Source organism: Eptatretus burgeri, chromosome 4 (assembly GCF_056783735.1).
Source record: "Eptatretus burgeri isolate ZD-2024b chromosome 4, Ebu_testis_v1, whole genome shotgun sequence".
NCBI lineage: Eukaryota > Metazoa > Chordata > Myxini > Myxiniformes > Myxinidae > Eptatretus > Eptatretus burgeri.
In genome coordinates this window covers 56218007-56237876 of record NC_140964.1, presented here as the reverse complement: position 1 = coordinate 56237876, position 19870 = coordinate 56218007, and the positions used below count along the sequence as shown (strand labels likewise).

Sequence of the window (19870 nt, the reverse complement as noted above, 5' to 3'; positions counted from 1 at the left end):
AGGGTGAGCTTGGGGAGGACGGCACCCCGCGAAGACGGCCTGGGGATATATAAACGAGTGAGGGCGACGTTCAAGGGAAAAAAGTGTGAGGAGAAAAAGTGTGAAGAGAAAACGTCTGAGGCGAAAACGTCGAGAGAGAAAAAGTGAGGAGGGAAAGGAGGGGAAAAAAGCATTCTGAAGAGAAAAGTGTGAGGAGAGGAAAAGTGAAAGGAGAAAGGAAACAGCAAAGGGCTAGAGAAGCTACCAAGAAGCGGGTGCCTGACCAGCGCCGACGAGACAATTCGCCCTTCCCAATGCTTCAGCAAGAGAGCGTGTGGTGCACGTGTGGGTGTGACCAGCGCCGCCAACAAGTGAGGCACAGGTCGATCACCAAAAACACCAGGGTCTAAACCCGCGACAGACGATCTCGGTGCCCTCCAGACTTCGACTGGCGTTCAAGGCTGCTCCGCGAGAGGATGCATGGCAAAGCTGAATGCTCGCGACGGATGTGACACGCACGCACACATTTCAGGACGTTTTCGCTTCACGGACGACTTTCTGGTGAGCATGACTATTCTCCCCCCCCCCTTTTCCCCCTGAATGATCTGCTGGGTACCCTTGTCTGTGTTTAGCTGTAAGTCAACCCCTGATAAGCATCTGCTCTTTGTCTCTTTCCTGGCATTTTGATTGATTTTGCTTTGAAATTCATTCTTTATGTACCTCAGCAAATAAAAAGTTCTTTTTATTTTTTATTTCATGATAAAATAAATTATTGGTCGATTTCCAACCTGTCCGTGTTTGTCCTTTCCTTCCATTGGTCTAGCATTGTTCGAACAGAGATAGACTGGGAGGTAATTACCACAGATTTGAACAAAAATCGTCGGCACGCACCAGCGGTTAAAAGGCTCGGCCGCCCTAATTAAAATCTAATCGAGATAATATTGGTGCTTTGCCGAGGGCGCGCTCCCCGTTCAGGTAACCACGTGACCTCCAGTTAAACGGAATAATTAGATGGCGGACACTAGAACTCGTGGTTTACTGGGTGGCGTTCGTGGTTTTAAAACAACCCACCGTGCCATAACGTTAATTGTGAACGGTGGCCCCAGGTCCGTCTCGACCGAGGACAACCGGGGATTAATCCCCCTGAGTGACAAACTGGTGTCTTGGTACCCATGGCCACAACAATATGTATATATATATATATATATATATATATATATATATATATATATACATATACATACATATATATATATATATATATACATATACATACATATATATGTGTGTGTGTGTGTGTGTGTGTGTGTGTGTGTGTGTGTGTGTGTGTGTGTGTGTGTGTGTGTGTGTGTGTGTATAACCGGGCAAAGTGGCGTGCACCTGTAATCCGGCAACTCGGAGGCTTGGGTTGGAGGATCGCTTGAGGACGGGAGCTCTGCGCTGGGCCGCGCAATGAGAGGGTGTAGGGCAGCCCGGAATCATGGCTAAACCCAATCCTTATCCCTGTGTCGTAAGAGGCGACCAGGGAAGGGCATCCGACGTAAAACCTATGCCACATCAGTATGCAAATCATAACAGATGATCCGCTGTGGCGACCCCTAACGGGAGCAGCCGAAAGACGAACAACAACATGTATATATGTGTATAAAAAAAAGGTATATACAGTACTATATATATATATATATATATATATATATATATATATATATATATATATATATATATATATATATATATACATACATATATATATATACATACATATACATATACATATATATATATATATATATATATATATATATATATATATATATATACATATATATATATATATATATATATATATATATACATATATATATATATATATGTATGTATATATATACACACATATATATGTATATATATACACACATATATATGTATATATATACACACATATATATGTATATATATATACACACATATATATGTATATATATACACACATATATATGTATATATATAAACACACATATATATGTATATATATACACACATATATATGTATATATATACACACATATATATGTATATATATACACACATATATATGTATATATATATATATATATGTATGCATAGATGTATATATATATATATATATATATATATATATATATATATATATATATATATATATGTATATACATGAATATATATATATATATATATATATATATATATATATATATATATATATATGTATATACATGAATATATGCATACATATGCATATATATATATATATATATATATATATATATATATATATATATATGTATATATCCAATCACTCACAGGAGTATAAGAACATGAGTTCATCCCATTTAGTGAAATGTTACTTTCAATGGAAAGATGGTTTACTGGTCATCACTCATGTGCTGGTCAACAAAATGCTCGAGAACCATGGTCTGGGAAGCCCTCTCGTGGAAACAGGCTTAGTCAAAAGAATTAATAGCCACGAGCTGCTCATGATGTTTATCCTGACCTCCTTGGAAAATAATGGATCTTCCTCGCAATTTGGTTTCATTGACAGGATAATTTGGAGATACTGTGCTTGCCTTTTGAACTCATTCAACTAGATTTCAGTCCTGACAGGACTATGGATATATATATATATATATATATATATATATATATATATATATATATATATATATATATATATATATATATATATATATATATATATATATATATATATATATACGAGGTGTCTTCAAAAAGTATCCAACCTTAATTTTTCGTGTGTAAACAAATGAAGCGAGGGAGGCGTGGTTTGGTGCACGTATGTAGGCGATCCTAATCCGTATGCGTGAATATTTTCCCGCCTGCAGAAGCTGTCAGTCGCCGACAGACCGCCGATGAGTGAGGAAGTGTAAGTGAGCGCCGTCGGATTTTCGTTTTTGACAAAATGACGGATCACTGTGGTCTCATCGCCAGTGATCACTGTGTTGAAGAAGTTGGGATCGCTGTTCACAGTCTCCAGCATGTCCTGTGCGATCTCCAAACGTAGTTGCTTCTGCTCGATCGTTAGCAGCTTTGGCACGAACTTCGCTGAGATTCTCCTTAAGCCCAAATCTTCAGTCACAATGGAATGAACGGATCCAATGCTGAGGCCCGCCTCGTCTGCAAGTTCTCTGATCGTGATTCGACGATCCTGCATTAGCAGAGGCCTCACTTGGTCAATGACGATCTCATTTCGGGATGTTGAGAGCCTACCAGAACGTGCTTCACTTTCCACTGATGTGCGACCATCTTTGAAGCGGTTGTACCACTCTTTTATCTGTGTGGTGCCCATTGCTTCGTTCCCGAAGGCCTGTTGAATCTAGCAGATCGTTTCCACTTGGGAATCGCCAAGCTTTACACAAAATTTGATGCAGTAGCGTTGTTCAAATTTTTCCGTCATTTTGTCAAAAACGAAAATCCGACGGTGCTCACTTACACTTCCTCACTCATCGGTGGTCTGTCGGCGACTGACAGCTTCTGCAGGCAGGAAAATATTCACGCATACGAATTAGGATCGCCTCCATACGTGCACCAAACCACGCCTCCCTGGCTTCATTTGTTTACGCATGAAAAATTAAGGTTGGATACTTTTTGAGCACACCTCGTGTGTATATATATATATATATAGTGTTGTGGTTACCAAATTCGCAAACCACCATTCAGGTCCCTTAGGTGAGGTATCTCGGCAAGTATATGTGTAGTTAGGCCCAAACCCGTTGTCTAGTGGGAATACATGTCATTTATGCGTGCTGCGACTCTTCAGGATAGCCGTTTTTCTTTTACTATCTTTATTTTGGACCAAGCTGTTATATATATATATATATATATATATATATATATATATATATATATATATATATATATATATATATATATATTGTTGCGGATTTCGCGCCCGCCGGCGTGCTGACGGCCACGTAACTCGAATCGCGGCACGTCGCCCACCGGACGGACAATCCAGTCGTGACCCTCTCGGACTAACGCCGGGAACCAGTCACGGGTGGACCTTTCGGTCTCACCGCGATCGAGCCAATCGGCCCCCGCGTGGGATAGGGTTGCTCGCCAAATTCGACCTACCTAAGTACCCACACAGAGGGTAGACCGGGCGATCGCACCTCGCCGCAGGTCGACTTCGGACACGGGCCACTTAAGCGACCCGTTCCGTACTATCGGGATAACCGAGCGGTGTTATTCGTCGGCCTCGACGGTTCGATTAATTATCGGGCGTCTTAGCCCACGACCAACCCTTTACGTGAAGCAAGATGGGGATTCAATGAAAGAAATGACGAAGCGAAGCGGGAAAACAGTTCAACAATAAGCACATTTATTTCGCGATGAACGGAAAGCACACATATACAATTCCACCAAAAGCACATGTAAAAGAAGAAGACAAAAAGCAAATGCAACAATGCAGATCTATCCGACTACCGGGCACTCGGCAACACTTATACAATTTTACTTCACAGACGGCGCCGACAACACATATTCCCAAAGCAAAAGAAAAGAGAACCACCCTCCAGGATGAGGGGGTAGGCGGGCCTGGGGCCGAGACCGTGTCGGGCCTACCCGTCTGATGATGAGACGCGAAGTGGCGGTGGTGCCTCAACTCCGCGGGCCTCGCGGACAGTGTCTGGTAGGGGGTGGGAAGGGGGCCCCCTTTGTCGCACTATCTCAGCGCGGGGGGAAACAGGAGGGGGTTGGTGATGCTCGGGGAAAGGAGGATTTCACAAAAATCTTGGGTCCCGCGACGAGCGTCTCCACCACGACCTCGGTCGCGCCGCCGGCCTTTCCCTCCGCAGTTCCTCGAATCCGACGCGAGCACCCCCTCAACCGCCTTCGCCGCCGCCGCCTCTCCACAGCTCCGTCCTCTTCACTCCGACTCCGCGAACTCCCAACTGCGAACTGCCACTTCAACTCAACTCTTCCTCCGCTTCCAACTCAACTCTTCCTCCTGCGAACTGAACTGCCTCGACTGACGAACGCGGCCCCTTATATCCCCCGTGGCCTCGCTCCTTCATCTTTGACCCTCTGCCTCCGACCTTTCACCTCTCTTGCTGGCTCCCCATTGGCCCGAGGAAAAGTGGGCGTGAATGCTTTTTGATCCATGAACTTGCATATAGCGACCGCCCTCCAACGCCCTGGAGGCGGGGCCAAATCGCCCCTCGCTCACCGATTGGACGGAACAAAAGTGGGCGTGAGTCGTTTTTCATCCGTTTTTCTGCGGAAAGTCCGCGATGCTTTTGAACACGCTGCTCGGTGCGCGCTCCACACGAGTCCAGCATCGGTGCCCACGAGTGGCGCGAGATGACGGTGATGCGATGGTGGCGAGTTGTGACGGTAAAGGTCGTGGCGGTTGTGGTGAAGCGGCGTTGTGGTTGGTGGTTGTTGTTGTGATGGCTGTTGAGATGTGGTTGGTGGTGGTAATAATGGCGGTTGGTCCAAAATAAAGATAGTAAAAGAAAAACGGCCATCCTGAAGAGTCGCAGCCCTCATGAATGACATTTATTCCCTCTAGACAACGGGTTTGGGCCTAACTACACATATACTTACTGAGATATCTCACCTAAGGGACCTGAATGGTGGTTTGCGAATTTGGTCAACCACAACACTACCCCTCCCCTTTTTACAGACTCGTCCCGAGTCGTCAAATTTTCGTGTGCCATCATGTGTAGTTTTCCCCTAGTACATTTTACCTACGGATCCCTGAGTGCGACATTCATGGTATTCGTGTCCCCAAAATAAATAACCTAAGGGCTGCGTAACTACCTAAACAAACTCACTCACACGGACGACTTAAATAAAATTGCCGGCGCTAGGACAGACATGCCGGGGGCGCACTCATATTTACAGTACATCTTAACCTTAACTTACAAATTTTACACTAAACCATGGCCCAGGATCAATGAACTCTGCAAAAAGAAAGCAGTTAGCAGGGAGCCAGGCTACTCGCATGCAGTCTCTGGCTCAAAACAATGCAGGTGACGGGGAACGTGGCCGGATGCTCACACGCAGTCCAAGGCCTTCCCTTTTGAACTGAACGCAGTGAACCACAACGGTGCATGGGCCGCACAAACGCAGTCTCCGTGCCAGCTCAAGTGGCACACGCAATGAACACAACGAATGGATGCATGAATGGTTTGAACTGAACGCAGTGAACCACAACGGTGCATGGGCTGCACCAACGCAGTCTCCGTGCCAGCTCAAGTGGCACACGCAATGAGCACAACGGATGGATGGATGGACACAAACACGGTGCACGGGCCGCCACTGCAGGCCCGTGTTGTAGCTGCCAACAGGGCAGTTCTCGCAGCTTGCAAACTGTTGCCTTGCGGATCCTGGCGCACATGGAAATGAACAGGGGGGGGCAAAGCAAAAATTGAACGGGGCTGGTGAACGGGGGCAGTGGGCATGGCATGGCAAAGGTGATCAGGCAAACACAGCCCGCAGAAGAAGGCCGTTGCAGGCAAACACAGCCGGCAGATGAACTGGCCGGCACAGGCCTTGAAGAAAAACAGCCAGCAGATGAAGTGGCTGGCACAGGCCTTGCAGCACAGCAGCTGCAGACGATCCAGCCGGCACAGGCCTTGCAGCAAAACAACAGCTGCCGATGAAGTTGGCCGGCCTCCGCCTTGAAGCAAAACACGGCCAGCCGATGAAGTTGGCCAGCCTTTGCCGTTCAGTGGAGGTTGGTGGAGGGAGTGCGGTGGTGCTGGCCACTTGGAAGGCGGGCTCGGACCTACCTACCTGTCTCCCTCCCAACCTATCGCCTTTGCCTGTCACTGTACATACCCACTCCCTTAATTTGTCCAAAACCAATTTAGCCCCCACTTATTTTTTTTATTTTTTATTTTATTTTATTTTATTTTTTTTTACTTCCCCACTATAAATCGTCCCCTAACCCCCTTTACTGTCCTTGTTCGGCTAACCTATCCTGTCACCTAGCCTACTCCCAACCCCTACGTTCCCTTCCCGGAGGGGAACAAGGGAGAGCTAGCGTCCTGTGTCGAGGCCCAACTCAAGCCTCAGAATGGCCTCCCCAGAGTTCAGCGATCTATAACCAAAGTGGGTCCAGCGGCCCACAACGAGAGCGAGGGGATGGATGGTGCGGAGGGGTACACTTCCTAATCTACCCTAACCATTTAACCGTTAAACTACCCCGGGGCTTTCAACAAGCGCCTCTCGCTTAAACTATTGGTTCTAACAACCCAGATTCCCGTCGCCTGTGTTGGTGTCCTCACAATTTCGGGCCTCGCCCCCCCAATTTTCTCTCCGTGCCCTCACACGGTCTCATGGCTGGGACACGTGGCCCCCTTTGGCAGGCACGACCCTCTGCCGAATCTCCCGCTATGGCACCCCCGGGCACTACACTGCCTCCGAGCCTACCAGCTCCCTAACACCGGGGAGTGCCCCCCATGGCACCTCCCCTGAAACGCACACATGGCAGGCTGGCTTCCCAGGCCCCTTTCCGAGGGTCACCCTTGCCCACAACACTGCCCACGCGGCTAATGGCGCCCCGGGCCCCCGCACCAAGCAGGCGCACCCGTGCCCACTACGCTATCCCGGCCCCCCATGGGCCCTTGGCCTACCACGGCCGACTAGCCTGGTGCCCGGGGTACCCACTCAGCGATACTCACCTTTCGCAGCCACGCTCCCAACCCGTCAACAGGGCTCCTGCACCCCTCCAAATGGGTTTCGAGCCTACATTCCCACCAACAGCAAAACGACCTCCATTTTGTAAATTTGACTAACCCCCTAAACTCACTTTATACTGACCCCGGGGTCCCTTGGGCGGGAGTCACTCCTCCCCCCAATCACTCATCGCACCATGCATTCCCCATTCGCTCCACACACACAGACCCGCTGGCCTCACTCACTCACCAAGCACATGCTTCCAATCCACTCACCAACAACTCTTCAACACACACACCACTGAACTCTGCCATCCTCCTAACTACTTCCCCTAACTAACTCGTGCTCCCACGTCGTCCCTTACACTATAGCACGTTCCTTTTAACACTACGTAGCTAAGTTACGTCCCCGCTACACACTCACAGGTCTGTCACTGTCTCCAAATAAATCATTTTATTTCCCAACCTAAAGCTCACTAAATCCCTCTGCCTAATCCATTCCACGGACTCCATGAGGACTTACCCCTGCCCCATGAAGTCGGTCTAGCTAAGCTAACCCTTCCCCCTAACTAGTTTCCATCCTGTGCCCCGGGGAAGGGGGTCTTCCACCCCTTTCCCAGGAATCCTGTGCACCCGAAAGTGAGGCTTGTTTTTCCTTTCTTTTTTTCATGCGCATCACCAGCGCGGCAACTCGCGCACTTTGCACCTGCCCGTGACGTCATGCAGCTGCACGTGTTCCTCGTCCCTCCTTGGACGGTACCATCCGGCAGGGATACACCTGCCGGATTCCAACCCCGCGTGCAGCCATGACGTCACCGTGCGCATATAGAAAAAAAAACACAAGCCCCACGTCTCGAGGGGTTCCCCACGCGAACACATGTGCTTTGCCCGTTGGAGCTTCACACACACACACACACACACACACACACACACACACACACACACACACACACACACACACACACACACACACACACACACACACACACACACACACACACACACACACACACACACACACACACACACACACACACACACACACATACACATACACATACACATACACATACACATACACATACACATACACATACACATACACATACACATACACATACACATACACATACACATACACATACACATACACATACATACATACATACATACATACATACATACATACATACATACATACACACATACATACATACACACATACACACATACACACATACACACATACACACATACACACATACACACACACACACGATCGCGTGGAGAACCCGTCCGGTTCAAATCCGAAATCCTGCCTCAACTTTGTCCGTCCGCGGGATCGGCAAATCCACCGCGTGCGTTTCCGGACCGGGACTTCACTCTCGCAAGCGAGCACGTGGTGGCCTCGTGCGTTGCACAGCACGGACCTCGTGCTCACTGCTGGATGAACCCGGTACGGTCCCCGAAACAACTACAGCCGCTACTCGGCTTTCTTTCCTCTGTCGTCGTCGTCGCCATTCGACCCACGCACACCTGCGTGTTACGACGCTCACACTCCATTCCATTACATTCACACCGGGAGACGCGGCTGCGTGCTCCCGCATGCCAACCGACATCTCCCTCACATACCGCTCTCTCACACACACGGTCTCCCTTGCATAACCCATACCACTCACACGTGGTGCTCCATTCACTCGCGGTACCTCATCCACACCCGCGGTGCCTCACTCACACACGCGGGGGCACTCATCCGCGGTGCCTCACTCACACACGCGGGGGCACTCATCCGCGGTGCCTCACTCACACACGCGGGGGCACTCATCCGCGGTGCCTCATCCAAACTGGCCGTTTCATCCACACACACGGCCTCACTCACACACGGTGCCCCATCCACACCCGGTGCCCCATCCACACCCGGCGTGCTGGGAAGCACGCACTCCGGCACCATCGCCACCACACCACTCACACACGGGGTCGCTTCCACACACGGGGACGCACTCACACCTTGCACCACACACACAGGGACAACCACACTGGGGATTCGTGTCCCCACAAGGGTCTCCGGGGCCTCTATACCCCCCAAGCTCTCCGTGCACCTGTCCACAGCACCCGTCCCCTCAACCTCGCAAAGCACGACCGAACTCACCTGGTCGTGACTCGCCTCAAGGGGGCATACTCGCTCCCCTCGTTCCTGGAGGAGGTCATCCAGCTGCTCGCACTGGGCCTCCACCCAGTCCGCCAGCTCCCCCTCATGGTCCTCCACTACCTCTGTGTGTGTGTGTGTGTGTGTGTGTGTGTGTGTGTGTGTGTGTGTGTGTGTGCGTCACTAACCTTGTCCAATTCACCCTCTATCTCCCGTGTCTCTGTACATTTTCTCTCCTTGTTCCTTATTTCTGTCTCTTCCTGGTTCCTTTTTCCTTCCCATCTGAATCGTTCTTTCTCTCTGAGCCCCATTAGCTGTTCGTTCTCCCTCCGGAGCTCCTCAATCTCCGTTGACTCCAATCTCGCTCTCCGTTTTAGTTGTTCAATTTCACACTCATATAGTTGTTGTTTTCTCTCCCACTGTTCCTCCTGCTCTTTGTTTTCCAATCTCATTGTTTCTTTCAATTGGCTCATTTCCTTTCTGTGTTTCATTCGCTGTTCTCTCACTACTCTTCCTTGTTTCCTCTCCTGTCCTTCCTTCTCCAGTTTCATGGTTTGCTTAATTTGGTTAATCTCCTTTTTGTGTTTCATTTGCTGCTGTCTCATTACTCTTCCTCGTTTCCTCTCCTGTCTTTCCTTATCCAGTTTCATGGTTTTCTTCATTTGGTTAATCTCCTTTTTGTGTTTCATTTGCTGCTGTCTCATTACTCTTCCTCGTTTCCTCTCCTGTCTTTCCTTATCCAGTTTCATGGTTTTCTTCATTTGGTTCATCTCCATTTTGTGTTTCATTCGCTGTTCTTTGTATATCTCCTCGTACTCCAGCCTCAGCTTTTCTTTCAATTGGTCAACCTCAGATTCATATTCTTTTTGTTTTCTCTTCCATTGTTCCTCTCGTTCTTCCCTCTCCAATCTCCTTGTGTCCTTCAATCTCCTGATTTCTCCTTCCTGCTTCATTCCTTGCTCCTTCAACTTCTCCTCGTATTCCAACCTATTTTTTTTCTTTTGTCGTTCAGTTTCAAATTCATACTCTTTCAGTTTTTTATTCCACTGTCTCTCTTGTCCCTCGTTCTGCAATCTCATCGTTTCCTTCAATTGACGGATTTCTTTCTCCTGTCTCATTCCTTGTTCTTTGTATATCCTATTCCACTGTCTTCCTTGTTCCTCATTCTGCAATCTCGTTATTTCTTTCAGTTGGCTGACTTCCTTCTCCTGTCTGATTCGTTCTTCCATCATTACTCTTTTTTGCATCTCATTCTGCAATCTCGTGGTTTCCTTCAGTTGGCTGATTTCCTTCTCCTGTCTCATTCCTTGTTCTTTCAGTATTCTTTCTTGTTCCTCACTCTTTAATCTGGCCTTCGCTTCCAGCTGTTCGATCTGTACAGTGTGGTTCCTTAACGTTTCATTCTCTGTTGTCGTTCTTTCTTCTCTCACCATCCTCAACTCGTTTTGTAATTCCCTCTCTTTGTTTTGGTGTTTCTGTAACTCAGAAACTTTCTTTTCCAATTCCTTTCTCATCTCCGCACACTCCGACTTTGCTTTGGCTTCTAATTGTTCAATCTGCTCAGTGTGGTTCCTTAACGTTTCATTCTCTGCTGTCGTTCTTTCTTCTCTCACCATCCTCAACTCGTTTTGCAATTCCCTCTCTTTGTTTTGGTGTTTCTGTAAATCAGAAGCTTTCTTTTCCAATTCCTTTCTCATCTCCGCACACTCCGACTTTGCTTTGGCTTCTAATTGTTCAATCTGCTCAGTGTGGTTCCTTAACGTTTCATTCTCTGTTCTCTTCCTTTCCTCTTTTAACATCCTCAGTTCGTCTTGTAATCCTCTTTCTTTGTTTTCGTGTTTCAGTATCTCAGAAGTTTTTGTTTCCAATTCCTTTCTCAATTTGCGTGCTTCTTCACTCATTTCATCTCTTCTTTCCACCGCTTCCCTCCTCAATTCGTCCCTTTTTTTACTGTATTCATTTAGTTTTTTCTGCCATTCCTTTCCCATTCTTATCTCCCCTTCCAGGATTTCTCTTTTAAACTGGCTTGCCCTTACCTCTCGCTTCAGTAGTTCCAATTCCCCATCTTGTTTGCGTTTTTCCTTTTCGAGCTTTGTTTTCCTTTCTCCTTCCTCCCTCAATTCTCCCTGCAGTTCTTCGAACTGTTCTGACTTTTCCAGCAATTCCTCCGCCCTTTCCTCGAGCTGTCTCTCTCCTCTTTTTATCTTCCATTCTAGGCTTTCTCTTTCCTGATTGCCTGTTCTTATCTCTTCCTTCAATTGTTCCAACTCCCTATCGTGTTCACATTTTTTCTCCTCCAACTGTATTTCCCTCACTCTCTCCTCCAGTTCTTTGAACCGCCTTGCTTGCTCCAATAATTTTTCCATTAATTGTTTTACTTCCAAGTCGTGCTCCTTTTGTTTCTTTTCGAGCTCGGTTTTCCATTCTTCCTCCCATTGTTTCCTTTCCTGGGAGATACCAATCTGCTGTTCCTCTATTCTTTTGTTCAGTTTGCTCTTCGCATATTCCAACTGACGGGTATAAAACACTACCAAATTCTTTTTCCCACGTAATTTGTCGACTCTATTGGCGAAGTCATGTTTTTGCCACCGAATTCGTTCCAGTAAATCGTCCAATCGCTGTGTCCCCCCGTACACGTAATTTTTCTGAAGCGCGTCTGCGTGCCGTTGTGACTCGTCCACTCCACGTTGCACCTCCTCGATATATTCTTCATAACGCTTCACCTTTTCCAAGACATCCCCCAATTGTGCCTGAAGCCTGCCAATGCTCGCATAGTCATCCTGCCACGCCTGCCATGGCACATGCCGTGACCACGTGCCTTGAACCGGTGACTGGGAGCTCACGCCTCGTGCTGTGCCATTAATATCAGCCCGCTCCGTGCTGCCATTGTGTGACTCCGTTTGCCGGCAAAGTTCGTGCTCAAGCCGCTCCCACTGACCACAGTTAGTGGTGGGGTTATAATTATAAAAAGAACCGACCTGGGCCATGGATCCTACATGACGACACATACCTAATACCCCCGGCTCCCGCTCGCCTTGAGACGCCATCTTGCTTCTCTTAAAGGGTTAATTTAGCTCGCTCGTAATTTGGAGGGAATCGGGGGTCGCTTCTCTCACCCCTGGACCGATTCCCGTGAATTTAATTGGAGACAGGAGAGCCCGTTTTCCCGTTCTCCAATACCAGTGCCGCGAGGAGGGCGATGGGTTTATATCGCACGACCTGACACCAGTGTTGCGGATTCGCGCCCGCCGGCGTGCGAACGGCCACGTAACTCGAATCGCGGCACGTCGCCCACCGGACGGACAATCCAGTCGTGACCCTCTCGGACTAACGCCGGGAACCAGTCACGGGTGGACCTTTCGGTCTCACCGCGATCGAGCCAATCGGCCCCCGCGTGGGATAGGGTTGCTCGCCAAATTCGACCTACCTAAGTACCCACACGGAGGGTAGACCGGGCGATCGCACCTCGCCGCAGGTCGACTTCGGACACGGGCCACTTAAGCGACCCGTTCCGTACTATCGGGATAACCGAGCGGTGTTATTCGTCGGCCTCGACGGTTCGATTAATTATCGGGCGTCTTAGCCCACGACCAACCCTTTACGTGAAGCAAGATGGGGATTCAATGAAAGAAATGACGAAGCGAAGCGGGAAAACAGTTCAACAATAAGCACATTTATTTCGCGATGAACGGAAAGCACACATATACAATTCCACCAAAAGCACATGTAAAAGAAGAAGACAAAAAGCAAATGCAACAATGCAGATCTATCGGACTACCGGGCACTCGGCAACACTTGTACAATTTTACTTCACAGACGGCGCCGACAACACATATTCCCAAAGCAAAAGAAAAGAGAACCACCCTCCAGGATGAGGGGGTAGGCGGGCCTGGGGCTGAGACCGTGTCGGGCCTACCCGTCTGATGATGAGACGCGAAGTGGCGGTGGTGCCTCAACTCCGCGGGCCTCGCGGACAGTGTCTGGTAGGGGGTGGGAAGGGGGCCCCCTTTTGTCGCACTATCTCAGCGCAGGGGGAAACAGGAAGGGGTTGCTGATGCTCGGGGAAAGGAGGATTTCACAAAAATTTTGGGTCCCGCGACGAGCGTCTCCACCACGACCTCGGTCGCGCCGCCGGCCTTTCCCTCCGCAGTTCCTCGAATCCGACGCGAGCACCCCCTCAACCGCCTTCGCCGCCGCCGCCTCTCCACAGCTCCGTCCTCTTCACTCCGACTCCGCGAACTCCCAACTGCGAACTGCCACTTCAATTCAACTCTTCCTCCGCTTCCAACTCAACTCTTCCTCCTGCGAACTGAACTGCCTCGACTGACGAACGCGGCCCCTTATATCCCCCGTGGCCTCGCTCCTTCATCTTTGACCCTCTGCCTCCGACCTTTCACCTCTCTTGCTGGCTCCCCATTGGCCCGAGGAAAAGTGGGCGTGAATGCTTTTTGATCCATGAATTTGCATATAGCGACCGCCCTCCAACGCCCTGGAGGCGGGGCCAAATCGCCCCTCGCTCACCGATTGAACGGAACAAAAGTGGGCGTGAGTCGTTTTTGATCCGTTTTTCTGCGGAAAGTCCGCGATGCTTTTGAACACGCTGCTCGGTGCGCGCTCTACACGAGTCCAGCATTGGTGCCCACGAGTGGCGCGAGATGACGGTGATGCGATGGTGGCGAGTTGTGACGGTAAAGGTCGTGGCGGTTGTGGTGAAGCGGCGTTGTGGTTGGTGGTTGTTGTTGTGATGGCTGTTGAGACGTGGTTGGTGGTGGTAATAATGGCGGTTGGTCCAAAATAAAGATAGTAAAAGAAAAACGGCTATCCTGAAGAGTCGCAGCCCTCATGAATGACATTTATTCCCTCTAGACAACGGGTTTGGGCCTAACTACACATATACTTACCGAGATATCTCACCTAAGGGACCTGAATGGTGGTTTGCGAATTTGGTCAACCACAACAATATATATATTTATATTTATTTTGTATATATGTTTTATATTTATATATATATATATATATATATATATATATATATATATATATATATATATATATATATATATATATATATATAGTTGCATCAATGGGTGAACACGCCGTCTGTCAGTAGGGATGTTCTGTCTACTCACAATAGGTGATGCCTCAAACAACTTCTCTGCTTTTGGAGTGAAATGTGCGAGATAAGTCTGTCCATAACTAAATACATATATTGGCTTTACTATACTATACCAGACTAAACTATGTTATCCTATCCTATACAAACTATACTATACGACCATAGTAGGCAAGCACCCATGTGAAACCCTTGGGCATAGATAGACATGCATGACATTTGGATATCTTGAGTTAGATGCTGTATGTAGAGTTTCCCAAAATGGGTACTGGCAATTACGCAGGTTCACACATTATAGGAGAGTCAGGGGCAGATTAAACTTACTTCGGGCCTGAGGGAATTTTATTTTGGGGGCCCTTTTCTATTTTTGTCCATACTAATAAAAGGCAATGTGTGTGTGTGTGTGTGCGTGCGTGCGTGCGTGCGTGCGTGCGTGCGTGCGTGCGTGCGTGAGTGTGTCTCCTTCATAACTCCAAAACTATAAAACCTAGCATCCTGAAACTCCTTAACTCCAACGAAGTTCAAGAGTAAAAATTTGGTGTTTGGGTTAATTAAAACACCCCTTTTGAAGATAAATGTAATTAACGGCCTTATTTAATTATATCCTTCATCATAAGATCATCAGTCACCTCGCTGTCTGGGGTCTTAAGGCGTTTCCTGGGTTAACTCACTGGGGTCTGCAGCCGCCATTTTTATTGGCCTGCTCACTATGCTTTGACTTGGGAGCAGGCTGCAACGATTACTTACACGAGAAAGCTTTTTTTCACTTTCCTCACTCATATTATCGAATGCTTGTTTATCATAGCTATGAATCGCTGGGTATATTGCAATGCTTATAAATGCCAGCGTTTTTGGCTTTATTTCATTTGCGCATATGAATAACCAAGAGAATCTCTTAAACTAAAGATTATTACAAATGTAAGCTCCAGATTTGAAAGTATCAGTAGTTCCGACTCCCCCAAAAAAGTGTTGACTTGTCCAATTCAGACATTGGACGGGCGTTTCCGGGTGTACAGTTGTCTTGTCTGGAGAAAAAAATCGAAAAAAACCCCCAAAAACATATGTGGTTGTGTGTGTGTGTGTGTGTGTGTGTGTGTGTGTGTGTGTGTGTGTGTGTGTGTGTGTGTGTGTGTGTGTGTGTGTGTGTGTGTGTGTGTGTGTGTGTGTGTGTGTGTATGTGGGAGTTGCTGTTGTTGCCTGCAATCTTGCCTGCAATGCTGTTGTTGCCTGTTGTCCAGGGGTATTGCCCCTATGCGAATATCTCTGTGATATTCTTTGTCATCATTCCTGTATGTCTACCTATCACTGGTACAACTTTGGCATTCTTCAGCTTCCAGGATCTTTTCACTTCATTCTTGAGGTCTTGGTGTTTGGTCATTTTCCTTATTTCTGCATTGTTAGTCCAAAATCACTCGTATTAACACCTCAATAAGCAATGCCTTCTTATCTTTTTTTTGTAACTAAGTGTGATAACTGGTTGCAACACTTGGTTTTCGATGTTCATGCTCGATGGGATCAGGTCATACATGAGCGGTAAGTACTTTCATGTTTTCAATGATTACTTTTGGTTCATGTTCCCACAAATTTTCTTGAACTGTGAGATCAAAGTTTTTGCAGATGTACCAGTGGATTACATTATAAAGTCTGTTGTGTCATGTGTACAGCTGTTCTGACATGAGTTTGTTTTTGTGTGTGTGTTTGGTCATTAAGCATAACATATCATTCTCTCTACTAACCCCACCTCCACCCCTCACCTTTCTCTCTTCTTTTGTTTTTCCCATACACACTCTCTCTCTCCCCCTCCTTGCATCCCTCCCTCCAAACGTTTGGTGAGGCATAGCTCTCCCCACCTCCCCCCCCCTTCCTTGCTTCCCCTCCCTCCTGTGTCCTCTCTTTCCCCTCATTCTCTACTCTCTTACTTTCTCTCCCTTGCCTCCCTACTCTCTCTCAACCCCTCTCTTTAATATCCTCCATCAGAAAAGCTATGGGTTGTATTTGCTAGTTAATAACATATACACATATACAGTGCATAATTTACAGATATGGTACTGTTATGTTTTTGGGTTAGATGGAGGAATTTCATCAGAAAGATAGGATTGTAAAGAGTAGTTTGGTCCGTGGATGTGTAGGAGACATCTTGATGTAAATTAAGTAGGGAAACTGTAAGCTTAAGTGTAACGTGTCACCACACGGATGGTGGTGCTGTGTTAATTAGGTAGTGTTGAAGGATAATTTCTCCCAGTACGTGAATGCCCCCTGTGGCGATAAAAAAGGGATCACGTCCTTAAAACAACAACCAAGCTCCACATCCAAGCAGGGTGGAGGACAACTAGCAAACTACACCCCGCCCCCCCCCCCGGAGTGGATGATTGATGGGTGTGACGTAAGATTGGAGTAGCGTTTGGTTCAGCTTGTTCGGCTATCCGTCGAGGTAGGGGCAAACCCCCTGGACACGGCAGTACTAAAGCTAATGAGGAAACCAACATCAAAGGCCAGTTATATTTTGGGGCCATTTTTCTATAAATTTTATCAATAATTGATATAAATTTACACAATTTACACATCCGGTACTTCGGCTAATTGAGAAAGGAACATCAAAAAAAACTCAACACATTATATATTGCTCTATGCTAAAACAAAAAAAAAAACATAGGGGCAATACCCCTGGGTACTCACCAGGTTGTGACTGGATAAGATAACCAGGGAACGACTGGTAGGCATGGATAACCTGCAGAATGTGTAATGGACAAGAAAGTAAATCTTTGGATGTTTTTTTTAAATGCCGTGAACCAACTTTTGTACATCACAGGTGATAAAGGTTGTGGTCAAGTTTCATCGAAATAGTGTGTGTAGTTTCTTAGAAGATAGCAAATACATATTGTTACAGTTGTGGGGGTAGATGGAGGAATTTAATAAGAAAGTTAGGATTGAATAGTTGTTTGGCCCATGGACATGTAGGAGACATCTCAATGTAATTAAGTCGAGAAACTGTGAGCTTAAGTGTGACTTGTCACCACATGGGGGGTGGTGCTGTGTTAATTAGGTAGGGTTTAGGATGAATTGCCTCAGTATGTGATCGCCCCCCTGTGAACTTTCCCTACGTTTTCTGTTCCAAGATCGGCAATAAAGGTGGGGAACACATCCCTAAAACAACAACAACCTGACAGAATCCCTGCTTTCCTGGGTTTCGTGCAAGCAGGCCACCCCCAGAGGAGGAGGATTGATGGGTGTGACGTGAGATGCATGAAAAGGAAGAAGGCGTGGGAGGCAGCAGATAATATAGGACCAAAGAGGCCACATTAGTCAAAGGGCACGGACGATCTCACTTTGCTACACGATTCTCATGTTCGTGCTGTGTGAATTTGCAGTGTGCTGATCAAGACGCTAGCCATTGACAGTTTGGCTGAGCCGTGAACTATGTACATCTCTGAGGAGGGAAGGAGAGCGTGCCTTGTGGCCTGATCACGGGGACTAAGAAATCATCTCGTCGTGTGGGCCATCGTTGTGAACAGACCGGGTGCAAGAGAGGAACGGTCGGGATATTCGCTCGTGAAATGAACCTGCACGGTGGTCTCTGAGCCTTGGTGTTGAATACTACTCACAAATTGCCTGACGTACGAATGGTCCCGCTGAGAGAGAACAACTTGGCGCCATGTTTTTTTGGGCGCGTCTACGAAGAACCTCGATTCAAAGCTCCCTAAAGACCATCTCTGACACACAGCTAAGTGCCGGGACAAAGGAGGGATTTTTCTTTGTTTCATTTTTCCCTTGTCTGTATTTATTCTGTGTAGAGGTGCCTCGACTTGGGCTTTAATTTAACTCATTATTATTATTATTATTATTATTATTATTATTATTATTATTATATCTGATCATTGTCCTTTGTAAATTTTTGTCTATTTTCATTAAATGTGTTCATTTAAAGTGGCTGTGTCGGTGTGTTTGTTGTGGGGTTCGAGTATAGACCCCCCTGTATGGTGCTTCCCCATGCCTCTGTCCTTCCGCCATTGCCCCACGCCCTTCCTGCGCGCGTGATAATCTCCAAGGATCAACATGTCCACCTCTGATTAAGGAAAAGACTGCTCAACCGTCCGGGCTGGCAGTGTCAACCGCCTGTCACCACAAATTGGGTTGGGGGATTAAGCTTGGCCGCCAACGCCACGACAATATTTTGGGGGGCAAACCTCCTAAGACCTCGTTTTTGTTTTTTTTTAAATGGTGTGAACCAACTTTGGTACATCACGGGTGATGAAGGTTGTGGTCAAGTTTCATCAAAATCGTGTGTGTAGTTTCAGAGAAGTTGCAAGTGTTTGTGGACAGACAGACTGACTGATGGACTGACGGACTTACTGATTGACTGACTGATGGATGACGTGCCATCCCATAAGCTCTCTGGGACTACATTCCAGGTGAGCAAACAAACTTTACTTTCGAGTTAGGATACTTTGGGGTTGTTTGAAAATGCCATGCTTGGATGAAATGATTTGAAGTTCGAAAGACCGAAACATGGTTGTGAAGTATAATGTTCGTATGAATGGCTGTTCTGAAGCTGGATGTTCGGAAGCCAGGGACTACCTGTGCACAGATAACCATGAGTTGGAGCTGACAGTCCCGGAACCATACGGCCTGGCTGAAATATTAGACGTGAATGACAAAGACCAGTCAGTCCAGCACTCAAAGTTATGAGTCAAATGATGTGAAAATTCAATAATTTGCGTGCTTAAAAGTATTAACATCGTATTAGTTTCCCTCTTTGCAATGTGTTTTGATTATTATAAGAAACGTTTTTTTAAATATCAATTTAATCCATATATATATATATATATATATATATATATATATATATATATATATATATATATATATATATATTTATTTATTTATTTTGTATTGTGTGCGACTCCTTATTCGGTGCAGAAGAGTGAAGATGAGGGGGATTTTGTTTACTGA

General features: G+C 46.8%; 1 long non-coding RNA gene across 1 annotated transcript in view; it reads left to right on the top strand.

Annotated features, from left to right (window-relative positions):
* LOC147028096 (uncharacterized) overlaps positions 1-18360 on the top strand; it is a 144638-nt gene extending 126278 nt beyond the window's left edge. The window contains exon 3 of the long non-coding RNA XR_015056916.1: positions 18289-18360. This is a non-coding gene — a long non-coding RNA (uncharacterized LOC147028096). The remainder of the gene's footprint in view (positions 1-18288) is intronic.
* The last annotated feature ends 1510 nt before the right edge of the window (positions 18361-19870 follow it).